The sequence below is a fragment of the Bos javanicus genome, chromosome 17 (genome assembly GCF_032452875.1).
Source record: "Bos javanicus breed banteng chromosome 17, ARS-OSU_banteng_1.0, whole genome shotgun sequence".
Classification (NCBI taxonomy): Eukaryota; Metazoa; Chordata; class Mammalia; order Artiodactyla; family Bovidae; genus Bos; species Bos javanicus.
Window position 1 is genome coordinate 31,708,332 of NC_083884.1, and position 26,108 is coordinate 31,734,439.

The 26,108-nt window shown below is 37.5% G+C and overlaps 1 long non-coding RNA gene across 1 annotated transcript in view; it reads left to right on the plus strand.

Moving 5' to 3' along the window:
• Positions 1-26,108, plus strand: part of LOC133228633 (uncharacterized) — a 751,016-nt gene that overhangs the window by 671,016 nt on the left and 53,892 nt on the right. The window lies entirely within an intron of this gene.

Below are 26,108 nucleotides of genomic sequence, written 5' to 3' on the forward strand. Positions count from 1 at the left end.
AACATTTTCAATGCAGAGGAAATTGCGTTATAGTGAACTAAAATACCATCCAGAAGTTTCAAAGGTAAAGAAGAAAAGTCAGTGCCTGGCTTCAAAGCTTTAAAGGACAGCCTGACTTTCTTGTTAGGGGCTCAATTAGCTGGTGACTGGTTGAAGCCAGTGCTTATTTACCATTCTGAAAATCCTGCTGCTGCTGCTGCTAAGTCGCTTCGTGTCCGACTCTGTGCAACCCCAGAGACAGCAGCCCACCAGGCTCCCCCGTCCCTGGGATCCTCCAGGCAAGAACACTGGAGTGGGTTGCCATTTCCTTCTCCAATGCATGAAAGTGAAAAGTGAAAGTGAAGTCGCTCAGTCATGTCTGACTCTTCGCGACCCCATGGACTGCAGCCTACCAGGTTCCTCTGTCCATCGGATTTTCCAGGCAAGAGTACTGGAGTGGGGTGCCATTGCTTTCTCTGGGTGGTCACCATAAGAAGTTCCTAATTGCCTTCTGTCAAACAAAAAATCTAACACTTGTGAACTTTTTCGAAAATGATGTTAAACTCAACACATCCCATACATTCTATCATACTGTTATTGTATGAAACCAGAATGCCTATGTGCCAACTCTTACTACATTTTTCTTCATTTCATTATACCATACTGCCCAACCAAATGATTAAGTAAGAAAATACTAACAAATGAAAGGTATCTAATTTTAAAAAGTGTTAAGGTATTCAAGTTTAATTTAAGAACTTCAATCACCATAATCAGTTTATTATTACAGATAAATCAATTGGGTCAACAACTTTTCTCATTTCCTTACTAGTAAAATAGTGACACTAATTAAGTACCTTACTATGAAACATTCCCTACAGCATCGTGAGGTCAAGTCATTAGAAACAAATACAAATTAAAGGTAAGGATAAGACTCACAGACACACACACTCATTCATTTAAATCAGCTTTACAGGGGCATGGGGAGAATCCAATAGTATTTGGTATTAGTATTCCAATAGAAATACTAAATAATTTGTCATTTTCATTCATTCTCTTGGGCCTGTAGCCCGTAAAGGCTAAAAGGCGCATGAGCTTGTATATTTTTGTTTTCAAATTTTGTTTTAATATCCAATATAGTAAACAGCAATAAACATAACCCATATGACTAGCTCTTCATATATTTTCAGAGGATAAAGAACAGTAAGATTTTTTTTTAAAAAAAGCTTGAGAACCATTGTTTAAAAAAAATTGATGTGAAACAGAACACACTAAGAAGATTCACAACAGGGTTTACTATATTTTTTAGTCACTTACTCTGCTGCTACGTCACTTTAGTTTTGTCAGACTCTGTGCAACCCCACAGACGGCAGCCCACCAGGCTCCCCCGTCCCCTGTGATTCTCCAGGCAAGAACACTGGAGTGGGTTGCCATTTCCTTCTCCAGTGCATGAAAGTGAAAAGTGAAAGTGAAGTCACTCAGTCATGTCCAACTCGTAGCAACTCCATAGACTGCAGCCTACCAGGCTCCTCCATCCATGGGGTTTTCCAGGCAAGAGTACTGGAGTGGGGTGCCATTGCCTTCTCTACTGAAGATCCTAGGGCCTTAAGAATAATGCTGAATCAACTCTTCTTGTGCTTTATGAGTGGAACAATAAAGAACATTAACATCTGTTTATAGCATGGGTTACTGAATATTTTATGCCTAGTGTTAAGATCTGCTCAGGAAAAGAAAAAGAAAAAAAATTCCCTTGAAAATATTGCTACTCTTTGACCATGCACCTGGTCAAGAGTGTTGATGGAGATGTACAACAGATTCATGTTGTTTTTATGCCTGACAGCACAACATCCATTCTGCAGCATATGGATCAAGGAGTCATTTCGACTGTCAAGTCTTAGTACATGAAAAATACATTTCATAAGGCTTTAGTTGCTGTAGATAGAATTCCTCTGATAGATGATCTGGGCAGTTTGTTCAGCAATTTTAGAGGTAATATCTTATTTTTATGCAGATGAAGCCATCTGAAGTTGTAATCATTTCTTTAACTGTGCCAAGTATCCTTTGGGATACTTTGGGAACTGCCTATTTGTGGCAAGCATATGTCTTAAAGATGATCTCTATGAACTAGATAGATGCTTTTATATGTTTTTTAAAATTTTTGTTGAAGTATGGTTGCTTTACAATATTAGTTTCTGTGAAGTTTCTGTTAGTACAGTGAAGTGAATCACCTATTCATATACATATATCTCCTCTTTTTTGGATTTCCTTCCCATTTAGATCACCACAGAACATTGAGTAGAGTTCCCTGTGCTATCCATTAGGATCTCATCAGTTATTTATTTTATACATAGTAGTGTATGCATGTCGATCCCAATCTTCCAATTCATCCCACATTCCTTCCCTACCTTAGTGTCTGTACATGTGTTCTCTACATCTGTGTCTATTTCTACTTTGCAAGTAGATTCATCTGCATCATTTTTCTAGATTCCACATATGTGCTTTATATATAATATTTGTATTTCTCTTTCTGAATACTTCATTCAGTATGGTACTCTCTAGGTCCATCTACATCTCTGCAAATGGCACAATTCCATTCCTTTTTCTAAATGATATACCATGGCATATATGTACCGCATCTTCATTATCCATTCAGACATGACTGTGTAGTCACGCATCCAACTTTTACCTTTGGTACATACACCAAACTTTAGCAATCACTATTGTGATTGGTCAGTAACAATCAACATGGAAGCAAGATCCTGAGTCAGGAAAAAGGTTAGGACTCATGAAGGCTCATATGATGGTTAGCATTTTTTAGCAATAGGCTATTTTTAAATTATTTTTAGCAATAGACTTTTAAAATTACATTATATACATTGCCTTTTTAAACATAATACTATCACACACTCAGTACACTATCAGTTCAGTTCAGTCGCTCAGTCGTGTCTGACTCTTTGTGACCCCACGAATCCCAGCACACCAGGCCTCCCTGTCCATCACCAACTCCCGGAGTTCACCAAAACTCATGTGCATTGAGTCGGTGATGCCATCCAGCCATCTCATCCTCTGTTGTCCCCTTCTCCTGCCCCCAATTCCTCCCAGCATCAGGGTCTTTTCCAAGAAGTCAACTCTTTGCATGAGGTGGCCAAAGTATTGGAGTTTCAGCCTCAGCATCAGACCTTCCAATGAACACCCAGGACTGATCTCCTTTAGGATGGACTGGTTGGATCTCCTTGCAGTCCAAGGGTCTCTCAAGAGTCTTCTCCAGCACCACAGTTCAAAAGCATCAATTCTTCGGTGCTTAGCTTTCTTCACAGTCCAACTCGCACATCCATACATGACCACTGGAAAAACAATAGCCTTGACTAGACAGACCTCTGTTGGCAAAGAAATATCTTTGCTTTTTAACATGCCATCTAGGTTGGTGATAACTTTCCTTCCAAGGAGTAAATGTTTTTTAATTTCATGGCTGCAATCACCATCTGCAGTGATTTAGGAGCCCAGAAAAATAAAGTCTGACACTATTTCCGCTGTTTCCCCATCTGTTTCCCATGAAGTGATGGGACCGGATGCCATGATCTTAGTTTCCTGAATGTTGAGCTTTAAGCCAACTTTTTCACTCTCCTCTTTCACTTTCATCAAGAGGCCTTTTAGTTCCTCTTCACTTTCTACCATAGGGGTGGTTTCATCTGCGTATCTGAGGTTATTGATATTTCTCCGGTAATCTTGATGCCAGCTTGTGCTTCTTCCAGGCCAGCGTTTCTCATGATGTACTCTGCATATAAGTTAAATAAGCAGGGTGACAGTATACAGCCTTGACGTACTCCTCTTCCTATTTGGAACCAGTCTATTGTTCCATGTTCAGTTTTGTTGCTTCCTGACCTACATATAGGTTTCTCAAGAGGCAGGTCAGGTGGTCTGGTATTCCCATCTCTTGAAGGCTTTTCCACAGTTTATTGTGATCTACACACTCAAAGGCTCTGGCATAGTCAATAAAGCAGAAATAGATGTTTTTCTGGAACTCTCTTGCTTTTTCAATGATCCAGCAGATGTTGGCAGTTTGATCTGTGGTTCCTCTGCCTTTCCTGAAATCAGCTTGAACGTCTGGAAGTTCAAGGTTCATGTATTGCTGAAGCCTGGCTTGGAGAATTTTAAGCGTTACTTTGTTAGCATCTGAGATGAGTGCAGTTGTGCAGTAGTTTAAGCATTCTTTGGTATTTCCTTTCTTTGGGATTGGAATGATAACTGAACTTTTCCAGTCCTGTGGCCACTGCTGAGTTTTCCAAATTTGCTGGCATATTGAGTGCAGCACTTTCACAGCATCATCTTTCAGGATTTGAAATAGCTCAACTGGGATTCCATCACCTCCACTCACTTTTTTCATAGAGATGCTTTCTAAGGCCCACTTAACTTCACATTCCAGGATGTCTGGCTCTAGGTGAGTGATCACACCATAGTGATTATCTGGGTCATGAAGATCTTTTTTGTATAGTTCTTCTGTGTATTCTTGCCATCTCTTCTTAATACCTTCTGCTTTTGTTAGGTTCATACCATTTCTGTCCTTTATTGAATGCATCTTTGCATGAAAGATGCATTATATTTACTACTGTGGGCAGGAATCCCTTAGAAGAAATGGAGTAGCCATAATGGTCAACAAAAGACTCTGAAATGCAGTACTTGGATGCAATCTCAAAAATGACAGAATGATCTCTGTTCCTTTCCAAGGCAAACCATTCAGTATCATGGTGTTCCAAGCCTATGCCCCAACCAGTAACTCTGAAGAAGCTGAAGTTGACCGGTTCTATGAAGACCTACAAGACCTTTTAGAACTAACACCCCAAAAAGATGTCCTTTTCACATAGGGGACTGGAATGCAAAAGTAGGAAGTCAAGAAACACCTGGAGTAACACGCAAATTTGAAGCAGGGCAAAGGCTAATAGAGTTTTGCCAAGAGAATGCACTGGTCATGGCAAACACCTTCTTCCAACAACATAAGAGAAGACTCTACACATGGACATCACCAGATGGTCAACACCGAAATCAGATTGATTATATTCTTTGCAGCCAAAGATGGAGAAGCTCTCTACAGTCAGCAAAAAACAAGACCAGGAGCTGACTGTGGCTCAGATCATGAACTCCTTATTGCCAAATTCAGACTTAAATTGAAGAAAGTAGGAAAACCACTATACCATTCAGGTATGACCTAAATAATATCCCTTATGATTATACAGTGGAATTGAGAAATAGATTTAAGGGACTAGATTTTATAGAGTACCTGATGAACTATGGATGGAGGTTCGTGACACTGTACAGGAGACAGGGATTAAGACCATCCCCATGGAAAAGAAATGCAAAAAAGCAAAATGGCTGTCTGAGGAGGCCTTACAAATAGCTGTGAAAAGAAGAGAAGCGAAAAACAAAGGAGAAAAGGAAAGATATTCCCATTTGAATGCAGAGTTCTAAAGAATAGCAAGGAGAGATAAGAAAGCCTTCCTCAGCAATCAATGCAAAGAAATAGAGGAAAACAACAGTAGACTATATATATTGTAATTATAACTTTTATATGCATTGGGAAACCAAAACATTCATGTGACTTGCTTTAGTGCAATATTGACTTTATTGTTGTACTCTGGAGCTGTCCCACATCTCTGAGGTACATAATTAGGAAAAATCTGATGATAGCTGTAGATGGTGTATATAACATACTATTGGAAGATGTACATGTGTAAATCCTTTGTTATCTAGAAACCAGCTAAGCAGCACATAAATTATCTTTGTGTCTAAATAGGGATAAGGATAGTTATGCAAACATTAATATGTGTATGTACGTACACAGACATGTCTTTACAAAAGAGATACAACTTTGGAAAAATAAACCTGTGTAGCAGAGATTTGTTGGTCAATGTACATTAAACCTTATACTCTTAAGAAAGACTGTAAGATGTGACAAACGATAACTCTCAGGTACTATAAGATCTCCCAAACTCCAAAGGGCTTGCTGAACTGTCTTTACTTAAATAGGAGAGAAAGCAACTGTGACTTTAAATATTTTATAAAAATCATCTTGTTGTAAATAATTAATCAAAACCCCTAAGTCTTTGAACAAAATTACATGTATTCTTGCATTTTAAATTATAGACTCTATTAATATTAAGGTCATTACAAACACATTATTTCTTCTCACTTACAGAAAAATAAATGGTTTAACAATCTAACCTAATATTGTTAGAAGCAAAAAATTTAATATCTACAGTAATTAGACAATTATCTAACTGTTCTAATATTTAATAAAGAAATAAAAGTAGCTGATTTCTATTCCTTAAAAGCAAAGCAAAAATATATAAATTGAAAAAAAAGGGAACACAAGTGGTTAATAAATCTGAGTTCAAAAAATGTAATATTTGTTATCACAAATGGACAATGCATACTTATTGTATTTTCGCAGTGTACCTGGTTACATGACATGACATTAAAATGTTTTTATTTTATACACATTAAAAGAATTAATGAGAACTACATAAAATGATTATAATTTAAATGTCACTTGATGATCTACTAGAGATGTTATCACTTGATGATCTACTAGAAAGAAAGTGAAAGTGGTCCTGTGCGACTCTTTGCGACCCCATGGACTGTAGCCTACCAGGATCCCCTTTCCATGGGATTTTCCAGGCAATAGTACTGGAGTGGACTGCCATTTCCTTCTCCAGGGGATCTTTCCGACCCAGGGATCGAACCTGGGTTTCCTGCATTGTAGACAGTTCTACTAGAGATGTTATCAAATCTTCATGAATGAAACTCAGGAATAGAAATTGTTTTGTGGCTCACATCAGGGTGTCTCTTTCAACTATTACAGTGGCTAACGATAGGAATAATAAAAATAAAACAGTAATTTATGTTCTTGAACTCTTTTTTCCATAAATTTATTCAATTTCTCACTAAATCATCTGATTTAGCAGTAATTTTATAGACAGATAAATGAGAGAGAAAAATCTTGTGTATGTAATTATTTTAGTCACAGATTTTGTACAGATTTGTCCTCAGTATCTCTGGGGGTTATAAAACATATATGTAGTCAGCTTTCTCTAGTTACAATATTGGAGATCAACATTGATTTCTCTTTTTAGAAAAATCCCTCTAGAAACCTTTCCAAGCCATTCTCTTATCAGCCATCTACCTTCATTCCCACAGAGGCTTAAGGATAATCATTGAGAATTGTTATTGATCCAGTGGAAGTGGAGTCCAGCAGCAGTTGAGGTTTAGAGACCTAACTGACTGGATCTCAAGGTCATTTCCTTAGTATTGCTTTTGTGATTTTATTTCCTAACATGGGTGGTCCAGGTATTTTTCTTGTTGATCGGTGTGAACATTGCCTTATTATAATCACATCTTGCCTTGCACACTGGTATTTGACTTCTTATAATCCATTGCATTTAGTTGTTGATAATTCTACCTAAACTTCATGTTTCCTTGGTCCGTTGGGTTGGTGTGCTACATAGCCCAGTGCTACTCTACTGAGTGTGTCAAAGATAAGAATGTACTGGTAGGCAATGCAGTATGGCTTGCAGGCATTCATGGACAAATTAGCTAAACTAGTATTGTTTTGATTGCTTGTTTAATGCTAGAGAAAATTGAACAGTGCTGTATAACATCATATATAAATGTTATAAATCTTTATTTAAATTATATGTATTAATTAGATATTAGGTATATATATTAATTAGATATAGGACTTATATCTAAATTATAACTTATGACAAGTCTGCTGTTAAGTTATTCAGAGCAGTCTTTGAATATCTGTAGCTTTCCCATCTTCAGTTCAGTCACTCAGTTATGTCCGACTCTTTGCAATCCCATGAATCACAGCACGCCAGGCCTCCCTATCCATCACCAACTCCCGGAGTTCAATCAGATTCACATCCATCGAGTCGGTGATGCCATCCAGCCATCTCATCCTCTGCCATCCCCTTCTCCTCCTGCCCTCAATCCCTCCCAGCATCATAGGCTTTTCCAATGAGTCAACTCTTCGCATGAGGTGGCCAAAGTACTGGAGTTTCAGCTTTAGCATTATTCCTTCCAAAGAACACCCAGGGCTGATCTCCTTTAGAATGGATGGGTTGGATCTCCTTGCAGTCCAAGGGACTCTCAAGAGTCTTCTCCAACACCACAGTTCAAAAGCATCAATTCTTTGGTGCTCAGCTTTCTTCATAGTCCAACTCTCACATCCATACATGACCATTGGAAAAACCATAGCCTTGACTAGACGGACCTTTGTTGACAAAGTAATGTCTCTGCTTTTGAATATGCTATCTAGGTTGGTCATAACTTTCCTTCCAAGGAGTAAGTGTCTTTTAATTTCATGGCTGCAGTCACCATCTGCAGTGATTTTGGAGCCCCCCAAAATAAAGTCTGACACTGTTTCCACAGTTTCCCCATCTACTTCCCATGAAGTGATGGGACCGGATGCCATGATCTTTGTTTTCTGAATGTTGAGCTTTAAGCCAACTTTTTCACTCTCCTCTTTCACTTTCATCAAGAGGCTTTTCAGTTCCTTTTCACTTTCTGCCATAAAGGTGGTGTCATCTGCTTATCTGAGGTTATTGATATTTCTCCCGGCAATCTTGATGCCAGCTTGTGCTTCTTCCAGCCCAAAGTTTCTCATGATGTACTCTGCCTATCAGTTAAATAAGCAGGGTGATAATATACAGCCTTGATGTACTCCTTTTCCTATTTGGAACCAGTCTGTTCCATGTCCAGTTCTAACTGTTGCTTCCTGACCTGCATACAAATTTCTCAAGAGGCAGATCAGATGGTCTGGTATTCCCATCTCTTTCAGAATTTTCCACAGTTTATTGTGATCCACACAGTCAAAGGCTTTGGCATAGTCAATAAAGCAGAAATAGATGTTTTTCTGGAACTTTCTTGCTTTTCCCATGATCCAGCAGATGTTGGCAATTTGATCTCTGGTTCCTCTGCCTTTTCTAAAACCAGCTTGAACATCAGGAAGTTCACGGTTCATGTATTGCTGAAGCCTGGCTTGGAGAATTTTGAGCATTACTTTAAAAGTCAATGAATTGAGAAAGAGTAGTGTGTTATGGTACATAATGTGTATTTTACTATTTTATGCATAGTGATGCATAAAAGTGTTCTAAATTAGCATTTAGAACAACAATGCTGCTGCTGCTGCAGCTAAGTCGCTTCAGTCGTGTCCGACTCTGTGCGACCCCATAGACGGCAGCCCACCAGGCTCCCCCGTCCCTGGGATTCTCCAGGCACGAACACTGGAGTGGGTTGCCATTTCCTTCTCCAGTGCATGAAAGTGAAAAGTGAAAGTGAAGTTGCTCAGTCGTGTCCGACTCTTCGCGACCCCATGGACTGCAGCCCACCAGGCTCCTCCATCCATGGGATTTTCCAGGCAAGAGTCCTGGAGTGGGTGGCCATTGCCTTCTCCAATGTAATGCTAGTTAGTTTTTTGTTTTGTTTTGTTTTTGTTTTTGTGCACAGATAGAAAGGAATGGGAAAAACTACAGGAGAGCAAAATTGTGCTTAGTTTAACTTAACCAGTTAGCCAAGGCTTTTTGCAACTAACTCTTTTCCTATGACATCTTTATGCAGTTGTCCTTTTCTCTTTCTGCCTTGCCTGATTTTGTGTACATTTCAAAGATTTTTGATCAAATGCATATATAGCCCAATATATTTTTCCTGAAAGCAGTGTCCCTTGATTAGGCAAAGACAAAGTTTGGCTTTCATCAGAAATAAAGATGTGGAGACAGGGATCAGAGGATGATTGATAGTAAGCAGGATGCTTGCTGTATCTTTAACAGTTTGAAAGGGATTTGAAGGGAGATGGCATGACCAGTAAAAGCCTGTTGGCTGGTCAAGAAAAGTGCCATCTGCACGGTGGAAAGATTGGTAAAATACCAACGATTTCATTTGTAGCATTGGTTATAATAGTTACTGCTTTTTTTTCCCACTTGGATGAAGTAAAAATTGAAGTTCATGCACAAACACCATGGCCTTGTCTCCTTCAATGCTGGCAGTGACCTGCACAGATAGGATTTCACGTTCACACATATAGAAGGGCTGGTCTCCCCTATTATCTTAGTGCTTCATGGTTATGATCTAAGACCTTCTGCCTCTCCCACAACATAAACCTTTCTTCTTTGAAAAAAAGAATAAAAAAGAGCTGAGCTAGTGGGGATAGAATTTATTACCTCATTCTATGCAATGGCTCAAGATTAACTAGACCACTGAATAATCTCATTTAGCTAAACAGGCATGTAGCTCAAACTGGATCATTCTGTTTTGTTCAGCACAGGAAAAAATAGAAAACACATTGAAAGAAAACACAAATAGCATTAATTGGAATAGTCATTGTTAAAGTAATTTTACCAGGATAACCCAACAACATTTTTGCTTAAACTTGGGACTCTGGCAGTAGAGAGAAAAGGAATTTTGTTTGTGAATTTGAATTTTCTACATCATCCATTTGATTGATGTATTTATATATGATTAAATTTTATAAGGTACTCATAATGTTTATTTTTGATGATTGAATATTTGTATAAAATGGCAAAAAGAAGAATAATAAAGGGAGTTTAACAGTTATTTCTTGTAAATTCTACAAAGGTCTATCTTCATATATAAATTGGTGATAAACATTATATTCTTAATGGAAAAATACAGCCTTTCTATTTCAATGGGCCATTGAAAGGGGCATTTGAGACAACATGTGTAGATAACAAGTTATCAACTTGCTTGCTGTTTTTCTTTTGTTTACAAAATGTACATTGTTAGGCTGTTCTTTGTAAAGACTGGTATTTATCCCAGGAAGAGTTTATTCTAACAAGATAAAATATAGCCAGGTATTCAGAAGTTAGTTTGTGGAATATAGGGTTGATACGGGAATATTATAAAGGAGAAAATTTACCTTCCCACTTGAAAAACACATCCTTTAGCCTTTAGAGAGAAATTATCCCATAGTGCTCTAAATGAGTGTATATTTCAAATAAATTTTACATTTTAGAAATGTCATTAAATAACACAATTCATCAAGTTTTCCTTTTATACTTCAAAAGAGTTTTACTGTTTTTCCTTTAACTTGAGCATTTGATTTCAAGGAAAGTTTTGTCTTCTTTTTATCTACCTGTATATATTTTTCATCCTTCCATCTACTGGTCTTCATCACCCCACCTCTCCCTCCTCTCTCTCAACTATCTACTTTCCTACCTACGATACATGTATTGATCTACCTTTTATTTATCTACACACCTACTTACATTAATAGATGTATTCATAGATATTTATTTTGGACTTGTGTTGGAATGTTTGATTAATCATAGTTTCTAGTTCTTAGGACATTGTTGTTAGAGATTTATGTAAGGCCTTCCATTGTTTCTTTCTTTCAGACTATTATTCTTTCTTCCTTTTCTACTTTCTGCCTTCTCTTCTAACCCCTCCACTCACATTCCTCTCCCACCATATAAGTAACCATTCTGTTACACTTGATATGTGTAATTTATTTACATGTTATCTTGTATTATGTACATATGCATTTAATTTAAATAATTATTAGTGTTATAAACTTATCCTATTTCTTTTCACCAAGCACCATTTTTTAAGGAGGTATTAATGTGTCCATGCTTAGATCTAGTCTTTTCCTAACTGCTGCACAGTATTACCTCATGTTCAAGTATCACATTTTTATTGTCCACTCCTCCCAGTGATGAACACCTGGATTGCATTCAAGTCACTTCTACTAAAAACAACACTGGGGTGAACATTCATATATAGTTTCTCACACATAGGTAAGGATTGCTCTGGGATATACATCCAGGATATGACTTTATCTAGATCATAGTATATACCTGCACTGAATTTAAGTTAAAACCGTCATGTTACTCTTTGGAATGGCTGAGTCATATCATTGTGGGCTATAAACTCCCACAAGCAGTTTACGAGATATTTTTATATCTCCACTTTCCCAGCAACTTTTGCACTATTTAGTTTTGTAGTATTATTCACCATAGTAAGTACAAATCACATCTGTGTCTTAGTGGCCATCCTTGGGACTTTCTCCTGTGAAGTACTTGTTCACATTGTTTCCCCAGTATTTTTAGTGATTTTGACTTGTATTTTTACTGTGGATTAGCAACAGTTCTTTGTGTATTCTAGATATTAGATCTTTGTTGGTATTAAGTACTGCAGGTGTTTTCTGTAGATAATAAACAATTTGGTCCATTAACTTTATTCATCATATCCTTTTGTTGACACAGAGCCTCCATTAGATGCTTTAGAACCCATGAGCTTTTCATCTCTGTAACCTTTTGTTAACCTCTAATAACTTTATAGATTTATCTTTTGCAATTAGATCTTTGCTTCTTTGGGGTATACCTTACACCCCATAAAGTGGGATAGAAACCCAGCTTTATTTTCTCCATATAGTAAGCCAGTTTTCATACATCATCAACTAATACTCAGTTGCTGGACCATTGATCCATGTCTTATTTAAAACCCATGACTTTCTTTTTCCCAGAAAACCTATAAGTTAGAAGGCAATGAAGTGACATTTATAAAGCACTGAAAGGAAAAAGAAATACATGTATGTGGTCAAGTCAGAATTCTATGCCCAGGGAAAATATCTTCCAGAAATAAGGATGGGAAGATACTTTCAGACAGATACTAGTTTACTGCTACAAGCATATTCTATAAGAAAAGTTTAAAATTTCTTTAGGTCCTTACACTACTTGTGACTCTGTATAAATGTTATTCAAAAGCAGATATCAGCCACTAAATGTTCCTAAAAAGAATGATAAGTTGCTAGAGGTGATAAAATGGAATCATAAATACTGCTCAGTTAATCCAAAAGGAAAATAGAAATAAAGGGAAAAAGAACAGATGAAACAAATAGAAAACAACTATCAAGATGGTAGATCTTAACCAACTATGTCGATAATGATATTAAATATTAATGTCCTAAACATACCTATTAAAGACATTGTCAGATTGTTTTAAAATAAGAGGAGATCAGACTTTGATTTATATAAGAAATCATCTTCAAATGTGAAGATATAGATAGGATAAAAGCTGAGAGGATAGCAAAATAGCATACATATAAGCCTTAAACAAAAGTCAAGTACTATTTAATATTAGATAGAATAGATTTTAGAACAAAGCATAATGTCAGGGATAAATAGAATTACCGAATAATGAAAAGGGGTCAATATTCCAAGAAGACATGACGACTTAGGTGGTTTGCACCTAACCACAGAGTTTCAAAATACACTGAAAGATAAGAATGAAAAACAAATTAACAAATGTACAGTTATAGTTAGAAACATCAGCATTCCACCATCACCAATTGATCAAACAAGAATATAGAAAGTAAGTAATAGAGGATTTGAGCAGCACAATCAACCAGCTGTAGATTCAAATATTTATAGCAACTACATGACCAGCAGGTCTGGCATGCTGCAGTCCATGGGGTCGCAAAGAGCTGGACACAACTGAGTAACTGAACTGACATAATCAACATAACAGAAAATACATTATTCTCAAATGCACATAGAATTTTCACCAAGATAGGTAATATTCTGGGTGGTGAAACAAATCTTAAATTTGAAAGACTGAAAGGATACAAAGGTATGCTCACAGCTGGTAATTAAATTTGATTACATACCAGTGGCAGAAATATTCCTGTGGTATCAGTATCTGAAAAATTCCTGGATATTTGGAGACTAACAAAGTATATTTCTAATTAGTATGTAGATGAAAGAGGAAACCTCAAGGGAAATAAAGATATATGTGTGTGTATATATATATATATATATATATACACACACACTAAACTGAATGAAAATTCAGCATATCAAAATATATGGGATGCAGTTAAAATAGAGCAAGACCACAGATCAATAATCGAAGCTTCCACTTTAAGAACTGCCTTGCTTAATTTTCAAATGTATGAAATCTTCGAACTTTCTTTTGTTTCCTCATTGAATTCCATGGTGTTTAGAGAGCATATTCTGTGTAATTTAAGTATAATGTTTTTTTTTGAGATTTGTGTTATGACTCAGCTTACATGCAAATATGTTGTAAATCTATATGCATTTGAAAATAGCATTTACTTTTATTGGATATTCTGTCTACTAGATCAAGTACATTAATCTTATTTAACTATATGCTTAGTGATTTATTACCTACTTGTTCTTCCATTTAACAAATGGTTTACTAAATGCCTATGATTGTATGTTTATTTCTTCTTTGACACTATTTTTGGGTCATCCATGCTGCTAAATGCATGCATTTATCCCTTCAAATTCAAAGTTAGACTTCTGTTTTTAGATAGATTGTTGTTGTTATTTAGTTGCTAAATCATGCCAACTCTTTTGCCAACTCCTGAGCTGTAACCCACCAGGCTCCTCTATCCATGGAATTTCTGAGGCAAGAATACTGGTGTGCATTGCCATTTCCTTCTCCACGGAATCTTCCTGACTCTAGGATCAAACCCATGTCTCCTGTATTGGCAGGTGGTCTTTACCGCTGAGCCACCTGGGAAGCCTTAGATGGATACTCACAGTTTCTTTTACTTGTTCCTCAAAACCATGATGCCTTCATGTTTTTAATTTATTTACATTTTTCTGTGATTAATTTTTAAGTAGGGAGGCAGCAACCCAAACTAGTTTTCCATTTGTCAGGGGCTAGAAGCCAGGTCCATAGGTTTCATTTTAACACATCTTCTAGGAACTCATTATCAATTATGATTGTGTACACACACACACACATGCATGTATACACGCATGCTTTCTGGTGGACTCACAAGTAAAGAATTCGCCTGTACATGCAGGAGACATGGATGGATCCCTGGGTCGGGAAGATCCTCTAGTGAAGGAAATGGCAACCCACTCCAGTATTCTTGCTTGGGAAGTCCCATGGACTGAAGAGCCTGGTGGGCTACAGTCCATGGGGTCACAAAGACTCAGATACAACTGAGTGACTAAATAACATAATATATATATCCACTCAATATAATTATATGTACCCAAACACACATATTAGAAGTATTGACATTGAGTTTTAGGTGTATTAGTTGCTCTTCTGACTTTTTTGGTACACAAAACTTCAACTTTTTAACCCATATGTAGTGTCCTGCTGAATGTTTTTATAGGAAAGCTAACAAAATATAGGACTGAATTTTCAAAGGATATTACTTGAACTTGTGATTGGCCCAATGCCTTTCCATAAGTAGATGTTTCCTTGAATTGTAAAGCGGTAATTGGACACTGGAGAGCTGTTATTTGTTGGGCCTCTGAGTAAATTTTGTTTTAATGCAAAGCCAAAGTGGAGGGCTGGTGAGGGGTATCTGGAAATGTGGCTCAGTATATCTGAATATAGTGGTTTTGTATGGAAAACACATTTCCTTTGCAGTAGGGCATAGCATCTAAAAAGTTGGCAATCTGTCTAATCCTTGGTATCTCTGGATAATGTCATAATCAGAGATAAAGGCACATAAGTGCATTAACATCTCCAAAGCTGTGTACCATTTCTTACCCTTTTTTGCTTATTTTTCTCATATTTTATTGTACAAAATTATACTGTAATTTAAAACCCATATTTAAGAGAAGTAATTTAGGGAATATCTTACTAGTCATGGACTTTATGAGAACCCTTTTGAGACAAACTAAGCTACTAACTAAGTAGTTTAGCATGGAAAGTTTTATGTATAGTAACTGCTTCCCCTGCCCTAATAGAATAGTATGGAAATATCTCAAAAGGATTTGTGAAGAGTGATGCTGAGGTCAGTTCACTGTGGTGTGTTCATTTCTGGATGCTTGATGGTAAATTTTAGGACCTGAGAAACAATGTCTGAGAAGAGTTGGACATTAGAAGTAGTAAGTGAGAAGGTTAGTGTCTTGGAAATGTTTCAACAGGACCCTTTCTAGTTAAAGTCTAGGGAGAGAAACACCTTGTGTAACTTGTTTTCTTTTCAATTATGGTGTATTACAAGATAGCTCAGTTGCTAAAGAATCTGCCTGCAATGCAGGAGACCCCGGTTCAATTCCTGGGTTGGGAAGATCCACTGGAGAAGGGATAGGTTACCCACTTCAGTATTCTCGGTCTTCCCTTGTGGCTCAGCTGGTAAAGAATCCACCTGCAATGCGGGAGACCTGAGTTCGATCCCTGGGATGGGAAGATCCCCTGGAGAAGGGAAAGGCTACCCACTCCAGTATCCTGGCCTGGAAAACTCCATGCACTGTACAGTCCATGGGTTCGCCAAGAGTAGGACATGACTGAGTGACTTTCACTTTTGCAAGATATTGAATATAGTTCCCTGTGTTATCCAAGTAGGACCTTTTTGTTTATCTATTATATATAGTGGTTTGTATCTTCTGGGCTTCCCAAGTGGTGCTAGTGGTAAAGAACCCTCCTGCCAGCAGGAGATATAAGAGACATGGGTTTAATCCCTGGGTCAGAAAGCTTCCCTGGAGGAAGTTATGGCAACCTACTCCAGTATTCTTGCCTGGAGAATCCCATGGACAGACGAACCTGGCAGGCTATGGTCCATAATGTCGGAAAGAGTCAGACACTGATAAAGCAACTTAACACACACACACACATACACATCTATTCAACCCTAGTGTATTTTTTCCATGTATAAACTATTGATACCCAAATATGTAAATATACATGTTTGATTAATTTTAATGTGATTTCATGATTGATTTTAATTTGCAGAGGCACTTAAAAGTATTAGATCATTTAACCATTTAGCAAGAGTAGTTTATACATATGTATTTAGCAACATCAACCTATCTCTTACAAACAACCTTAATTTTAAAATAGTCAAAAATAACACTGTGTGTATGTGTGTGTGTAACAGTTGGTTTAGGCACATGTACAACTAAGTAAGGTATGCTGCTGCTGCTAAGTCATTGCAGTCGTGTCCGGCTCTGTGCGACCAAATAGATGGCAGCCCACATGCTCCTCTGTCCCTGGGATTCTCCAGGCAAGAATACTGGAGTGGGTTGCCATTTCCTTCTCCAATGCACACGTGCATGCTAAGTCACTTACGTAGTGTCTGACCCTATGTGACCCTATGGACAGCAGCCCACCAGGCTCCTCTGCCTATGGAATTCTCCAGGCAAGAATACTTGGAGTGGGTTGCCATTTCCTTCTCCCAAGTAAGGTATAGGATTGTTAATTCTCAATCTCTCAGTATTAATAGGCAACTCAACCCTTGTTAATCCTGTTGGTTATGTACTTGGTTACATGTTCCTTTGTTTTGGCTTATTGTTCCTTCCTTATCTTGCAGTGGCTCTTTTGAGGACCTTAACTGATTCCATCCCTGATGGCAGAACATGAGCTTTCAAACTAACTCTGAATTTTCCTAGTGTCCCATAATTTACTATACATTTCTTTACTCATTCCCAAAAGTAGTTTTGTTTCATATCTATTGCTCCTTACTCTGGCTTCTGGATTCGAGGGGTTAAATTACCTGCATTTGTGCTCTGTGTGTGTTCTCAATGGAGAGTTTTCCTTTTGATCAGGTTCCTGTTAGATAAATTTCATATTTCCAGATCCTATTTTGAAGCCTGTCTTAGATCAGTGATTATGCTGAAATATCAGATTTTGCTGCTGAATTAGTTAGACCAACTAAAGTTCTTAATGGTAAAAAGTCGGTTACTCTAGCCTTATACTTAATAATGTGGTAATTCTGATTATGATGACTATATCTTTCTAGTTGGGTCTCAAGTTCTATTTTGATCTGACAGTTTATTCCAAAACATTGTGGAAGGATTATAATTTACCTTTCTTGTATTTATCATGCAGCTGTGTGTGTATGCTTGTATCACACTTGTATGGTGGTGGTGGTTTAGTCACTAAGTTGTGTCCAAGTCGTGTGACCCTGTGGACTGTAGCCAGCCAGAGTTCCCTGTCCATGGGATTTCCCAGGCAAGAATACTGGAGTGGATTGCTATTTCCCTCTCCTGGTGATCTTCCTGACCCAAAGATCAAACCAGGTTTCCTACATTGCAGGCGTCTTTGTGTTTCTTGTGTGTATATGTGTGTGGGTGTGCCATACACTCACATATTTATAGAACTATATCATTAAAGATTCCTCACAAAAATAATCGGTACCTTTTAATGTGCTTTTCATGTTTACTTGGAAAAAATGTATCTCATTGTATTTTGGGCAGATAGGAATTTTCTATATTCCTTAAAACTTATTTGTGATTGAAAAAACATCCAGATAATAATAATTCTTTATTTTTTCTTCTCTCACCTACTTGTCTGACCTCCAGGATTTTCAGGTTAAATGCATGCTGCTGAGGTTTCTTTGCTGCTCAGTTTTTAGAAAACATTAATTTGTTTTCATCTTTTAGATTTGCGCATCACTAGCAAATGACAGCCGTAGACTCATCTGCAATATTGTTACTTCAGTATCAATCTTTTGAAAGAGTAGACATAATTGTTGTTCAGGCCTCCTTTGGGAAATTACTGAAAACTCTCTTTTATTTCTTGACATTGACCAGTGAACTATGTGTTTTTCATTGTTTACTTCAGTCCTTTTTGCTTAAACCTAGACTCTCTCCAAAAGGGATAAGGGGTTATATGCTTCATAAATGTGTCAAATATGCTTATTTCAGATCATAAAATATTTCTATATAAACTTACCACTGATATCTGCCAGAAATCTATGCAGTTTCTGCTGGACTGGACATAAAAGACAGGCAAGTAAAATAATGATCAACTGCCCAATAGACGGGACCGTGTTATGTGTAGTATGATTCTCTAGAGGTTACTGTAACCACCACCACCCCCCCCCCCACACTTTCATACATGTTGGCTGGAGGGAGAGAAAAATTGATACTTTTCCATTTGAACCTTAATATGGTATTAATAAGCAGGCTTGGAGAGGAAGGATAGAGACATTTTAGTCTATTAATCTTAGATTCTAAGAATGCAATTCTGCATTCCCTTGTGTACTTTGTACACACACGCTCAGTAATGTCTTGACTCTTTGCAACCCCATGTATTGTAGCTCACCAGGCTCCTCTGTCCACGGAATTTCCCAGGCAAGAATACTGGAGTGGGTTGCCATTTCCTTCACTGAGGGATCTTGCTGACCCAGGAATCAAACTCACATCTGCTGCATCTTCTGCATGGGCAGGTGATATCTTTACAACAGAGCCACTTGGGAAGCCATTCAGTTCACTTCAGCTCAGTTCAGTCACTCAGTCATGTCTGACTTTTTGCGATCCCATGGACTGCAACACGCCAGGTTTCCCAGTCCATCACCAACTCCTGGACCTTGCTCAAACTCATGTCATTGACGGTGATGCCATCGAACCATCTCATTCACTGTTGTCCCCTTTTAAACTTGCCTTCAATCTTTCCCAGCAATAGGGTCTTTTACAATGTGTCAATTCTTCACATCAGGTGGTCAAAGTATTGGAGTTTAAGCTTCAGCATCAGTCCTTCCGATGAATATTCAGGACTGATTTCCTTTAGGATGAACTGGTTGGATCTCCTTGCAGTCCAAGGGACTCTCAAGAGTCTTTTCCAACACCACAGTTCAAAAGCATCAGTTCTTCGGTGCTCAGCTTTCTATTTTTTTTTTTTTCTAATTTTATTTTATTTTTAAACTTTACATAATTGTATTAGTTTTGCCAAATATCAAAGTGAATCCGCCACAGGTATACATGTGTTCCCCATCCCGAACCCTCCTCCCTCCTCCCTCCCCATACCATCCCTCTGGGCCGTCCCAGTGCACCAGCCCCAAGCATCCAGCTTTCTTTATAGTCCAATTCTCACATCCATACATGACTACTGGAAAAAACATAGCTTTGACTAGATGGATCTCTGTAGGCAAAGTAATGTCTCTGCTTTTTAATTTGCTGTCTAGGTTGGTCATAACTTTTCTTCCAAGGAGCAAACATCTTTTAATTTCATAGCTGCAGTCACCACCCACAGTGATTATGAAGCCCCCCAAAATAAAGTCTGTCCCTGTTTCCATTGTTTCCCCATCTATTTGCCAAGGAGCTATGGAGTCAGATTCCATGATTTTCATTTTTTGAATGTTGAGTTTTAAGTCAGCTTTTTCAGTCTCCTCTTCACTTTCATCAAGAGGCTTTTTAGTTCTTCTTAGCATTCTGCCATAAGGGTGGTGTCATCTGTGTATCTGAGGTTATTAATAGTTCTCCCAGCAATCTTGATTCCAGCTTGTGCTCCATTCAGCCAGGCATGTCGCATGATGTACTCTGCATATAAGTTAAATAACTAGGGTGACAACATACAAACTTGACATGCTCCTTTCCCAATTTGGAACCAGTCTGTTGTTCCATGTCCAATTCTAACTGTTGCTTCTTGACCTGCATACCAATTTCTCAGGAGGCAGGTAAGGCAGGGAATGCCTGAGCAGGCATCCCCATCTCTTTAAGAATTTTCCACATTTTGTTGTGATCCTCACAATTAAAGGCTTTGGTGTAGTCAATAAAGCAGAAATAGATGTTTTTCTGGAACTCTCTTGCTTTTTTGATGATCCAGCGGATGTTGGTAATTTGATCTCTGGTTCCTCAGACTTTTCTAAAAGGAAGCTTGAACATCTGGAAGTTCACGGTTCATGTACTGTTGAAGCCTGGCTTGGAGAATTTTGAACATTACTTTTCTAGTATGTGAAATGAGTGCAATTGTGTGGTAGTTTGAACATTCTTTGGCATTGCCTTTCTTTGGGATTGAAGTGAAAACTGTCCTTTTCCAGTCCTGTGGCCACTGGTGAGTTTTCCAAATTTGCTGGCATATTGAGTGTAGCACTTTAACAGCATCATCTTTTAGGATTTAAAATAGACCAACTGGAATTCCATCACCTCCCCTGGCTTTGTTCGTAGTGATGTTTTCTAAGGCCCACTTGACTTCTCATTCCAGGATATCTGACTCTAGATGAGTGATCACAGCATTGTGATTATCTGGGTCGTGAAGATCTTTTTTGAATGGTTCTTTTGAGTATTCTTGCCGCTTCATCTTAATATCTTCTGCTTCTGTTAGGTCCATACCATTTCTGTCCTTTATCAAGCCCATTTTTGCGTGAAATGTTCCCTTGGTATCTCTAATTTTCTTGAAGAGAAAATTAGTCTTTCCAATTCTGTTGTTTTCCTCTATTTCTTTGCCTTGATCACTAAGGAAGGCTTTCTTATCTCCTCTTGCTGTTCTTTGGACTCTGCATTCAGATGGGGAAGCCGTTGGTGTAGGACAACTAACACAGTCATTCCAATTTAACAAGATGTGAGTGCATGTGTGTATGTGTCTGTGATAGAGGATGTACAGCGCTTGTTTTTAGGTACTAGACATATGGACAATAGTTGTTTTGTTTTCAATTTGTCAATGTATTTATACTGAAATATTTTGAGTATTGAAATTTCAATATGTTAAATTATTTATATTAGTATATGTATTTTAAAATCAGAAAAATAGTGAATACATTTTTAAAACCAGAAAGAGAAATTCATATTTGAAGGCATCAGAAATATAAAGTAATTCAAAGTAATGTCTATCCTAAAGGAAATCAGTCTTGAATATTCATTGGAAGGACTGATGCTGGAGCTGAAACTCCAATACTTTGTCGCCTGATGCGAAGAATTGATTCATTGAAAAAAACCCTGATGCTGAGAATGATTGAGGATTGGAGGAGAAGGGAATGACAGAGGATGAGATGGTTGGATGGTATCACTGAATCAGTGGACGTGAGTTTGAGTAAACTCCAGGAGTTGATGATGGACAGGGAGGCCTGGCGTGCTGCAGTTCATGGGGTTGCAGAGTTGGACTGAGCAACTGAACCGATTGAACTGAAAGTAACGTCTTTGTTCATGTCACTGCTTTCACTCTATGTAGGGACCTGTGTGAAGAAATACATCAGCTTACCATAAACTTAATCTGAAATTTGGATAAAAAATGTTGAAGAAGCATAGAATTGTAATTAAAATAGGAATATGCCTATTGGTCTCATAAGTCCAAACCTTACCTAAATAATTACCCCCTTATAAATGCCTCTTATCTCTAATCTACATTTGTTACATTACCTGAAAGCTTTCCTATGAAAACTGTATGTTCTTTAGGAGAGAGACACATCTTTCTCATTTTTTATTTTCCATGAGCCTGGTATATGAAAGATCCTCAAGAAATATTTGCTGAACAAATAATTTCAGTGAATGGATGCATGCAAGTCTACCTTTTCTAGCTTTGTACAGAATTTCCTTATAGAAATATAAATTCCTCAAGTGAATGATAGTGGATCTTGTGAAAATTTCAGTCTTCAGGCCAGTGCTCTGTTTATTTTAAATACTCAATGAATGTCTGTCAACTGTACTTCCCAGATAGTTAAACAGAAAAGTCTATGGAGTGAGACACGGCCACCCAGAGCACTGGAATCACAATTGCATTGCCTCCCAAGTAGCAGAAAACTGAACTCCACCTATTGTACTTGACTTCAGCTGTTCTTTGATGTGTGCTCCCCAGCCTGAAAAATTCTTATACTAACATAGTGTTTTGGTAAATTTCTGGCTTTTGATGATTTACCAAGAATTTTTAAAGTAAGGTAGCCATTGTCTCTGAAATTATTGCTTCAGAAAATAGTACCAAGCTTCAATAAGCCAGAAAATGTAACATGTGAGTAGGAGACTTTATTTTCAATATATTCTTACAGAAGTGCTTTATCTCTTACATATTGCATAAAGATCAAGGAGGCTATGCAACGTCCTCAGGGTTGCACCATTTGTCTTTAGCAAAAGCAGTTCTCCAGCCTAAGTGTATTGGCTCTAAACTAGGCTCCTTCACTCATTTACTGAAAGATAACTTGCTATTATAGTCATTCTGATAACTCCTGGTAAGCAGCAGCCAATTATCGTCCTCAGTCATTTCTCATTTCTGTCTCCTGCTTTGGGTGTTATCAACCCTCAGTGATAAGAGGTAAACACACTCTGTAAAAACAAAAAGCAGGGTCTCAGAAGTACAAACTTGAATCTTACCAATATTGTAAACCTGTTTCACATCTATGCATGTTGTTGTTGTTCAGTTTCCCAGTCATGTCCAACTCTTTGTGACCCCATAGACTGCTGCATACTAGGTCCAACTGTCCCTCACCATCTCCTGAGATTTGCCTAGGTTATGTCCACTGCATCCGTGATGCCATCCAGCCATCTCATCCTCTGACACCCTCTTCTCCTTCTGCCCTCAATCTTTCCCAGCATCAGGCACTTTTCCAACGAGTCAGCTGTTCACATCAGATGATCAGAATACTGGAGTTTCAACTTCAGCATCAATCCTTCCAACGAGTGTTAAGGGTTGATTTCTCTTAAGATTGACTGGCTTGATCTCCTTGCTGTCTAAGGGACTCTCAGAAGTCTTCTCCAGCAGCATAGTTTGAAGGCAGCAAGTTTTTGGCGCTCCACCTTCTTTATGGTTCAGCCCTCACAAGCATCCATGACCACTGGGAGGACCGTAGTCTTGACTATAAAGACTTGACTACTTGTTGGCAGAGTAGTATGTGTGCTTTTCAACACACTGTCTAGATTTGTCATGGTCTCTACATAGTGGCTATATGTGTATTGAATATGTATTTATCTGTATGTATGTATATATTCATATATATATATGAATATAAAAATCATTACTACTGAGGTCTTACTTCATTTCTGATTGATAAGGCAGCAATTGTTATGATACCATGATAATTACCAAAACTGAGTAACTGTGTGGATAGATTTTTATATTTCAAGTTTTCTTAGAAAGATTACCCAAATTATGTTGTTGCTGTTTACTCACTAAATCATGTTTGACTCTTTTGCAACCCCATGGGTTGTAGCCCATCAGGCCCCTCCGTCCACGGGATTTTCCAGGCAAGAATACTGGAGTGGATTTCCATTTCCTTCTTTAGGGGATCTTCCTGACTCACGGATCAAACCCACATCTCCTGCATTGGAAGGTGGATTCGTTATCACTGAGCCAACAGGGAAGCCCTACCCCAAGTTATCTTCACATTAATAGATAAGGAATAGTAATCTGAAGTGTACCTTTTATAAGTGTGGCTTATAGTGTTTGTATTTTATAATATCTCATGAGTCATCCATCATGGTGAATGACCAAGTGCAAATGTATAAAACCTTTTAGTTTTGTTTGCTTGAAATTTTCATTTTCTCTTGGAGAAATTCAATGTGAAATTCTAGTTAAGTCAAAATAAACAAAGCTCCTTATGTAATTGCATGCTATATTTTCAAAGAATGAACTCAACATTTTGATTTCCTGATATATAATAGGAATTCCTACTTGGACAGGGAGGCCTGGCGTGCTACGATTCATGGGGTCGCAAAGAGTCGGACACAACTGAGTGACTGAACTGAACCGTATAAAACAATCTGCATATCAGTATTAATAATCACATGCATAGGATGATTTTGTAAGATCTTTCATGAAAAACTGTTGATATTTTTTGTTTCTAATTTTAATACTTTTATTAAAATAAGTATACATATGAATGTCTGAATTACTGACATATTGGAAAGGATTCTGAGGCCAAAGGACCTAGGCGAGGCCCTGTGCCATTGAGCTGAATAAATATTACCATTTAATTGGGACTAGCTTGGTTTTCTTGTTAATATCATGCCAGATTCATACAGTTGCCCCTGATGTTTCTCAGAATTCAGTCTCTCTGCCCAGACTTAAAGGAACAGAACTTAATATAAAGCTATGAAAGACTAATACAGTACATCTGAAGACATTTTACAAGACTTTAGCCAGATTGAGCTGTAAAAAACTTGGTAAAATTTAAAGTATTGGGGATGAATTGAATCTAGGAAAAGTTAAAAGTCGAGACTGTATATCATTGTAGCTAAGTAAGAAAATTTCAGGAGAAATTAAAGACATCTATAGTTTTTCCAAGAGCCTTAATAATATTGATAAAATAATATAGGCTAACTTTACCATTCCTAAAACTCAATAATTGACTTCTAAAATCTAAATGAAGAAAGAAAATTTTGTTTGTTTGTTTTCCTGGAACCTAAAACCTATTAACATTGAAGTATTAAACTTCAGTGATAGTTGCTATGTTAAAAAAAAAATAATTCTGATTTTCTAATGTTTGAGGGAATGCAAAAGTTCAGTGCACTATTCAGATGATGTTAAGACATTTCTGAAGACTGAAAAGCATAGAAAGAATGTGATACCTATTCTCTCCTATCTATAATATATTTGAGGGTAATGCTAGGATGGAAAGAAAAATGGATGAGATATTTAGTAAAGTGGCATCAACCTAACTCTGAACTTCTCAGATCTCTGAAACATTCAGGTAATGATATCAAAAAGGGTTGTAAACCAAGTTTCCTTCTCTTCTCTATTTAGATTTCTTTTGCATGACATATAAGATTATTTCTTATCTGAGCCCACCCTGTGTTTGCAGCCTCATCCCCTGATATTTCGCCTAACCCAGACACACACAACCACTTTCTGTTCACTGAATTTATCATAGATACTATGTTTCCAACTTGCCTGGATTGATAGTCTCTTTGCAATGAATTCCCTTCTAGTATTGCTATACTTCAAAGCTTCTATTATTGGAATCCTCACCCTTCAACTCCCATTTCAGATACTGGTGCCCATACAGCTTCTCTACTGCCCTCATCTACATTAGTGACATATGTCTCTCTGCACCTGTACTGTTTCAAATGATTCTATTATATTTCAATGTATAGGGTGTTTATTCACCTTTTTTTTTTTAAACTTTTCAATTATAGTATTATATCAAATTCTTTATTTTTTATCTGTCTGTTCTTCTCAAGTGCCCAGAACATAGTAGGTCCTGAGTAAGCAATCCTACTTAGGTGTAGTCTGCTTTAGTAGAAAGCACAGTATAAAAATACTTATTTTATGCTGGGTATACACATGGAGGAAACCAGAATCGAAAAAGACGCATGTACCCCAATGTTCATTGCAGTACTGTTTACAATAGCTAGGACATGGAAGCAACCTAGATTTCCATCAGCAGATGAATGGATAAGGAAGTTGTGGTACATATACACAATGGAGTATTACTCAGCTGTATGAAAGAATACATTTGAGTCAGTTTTAATGAGGTGGATGAAACT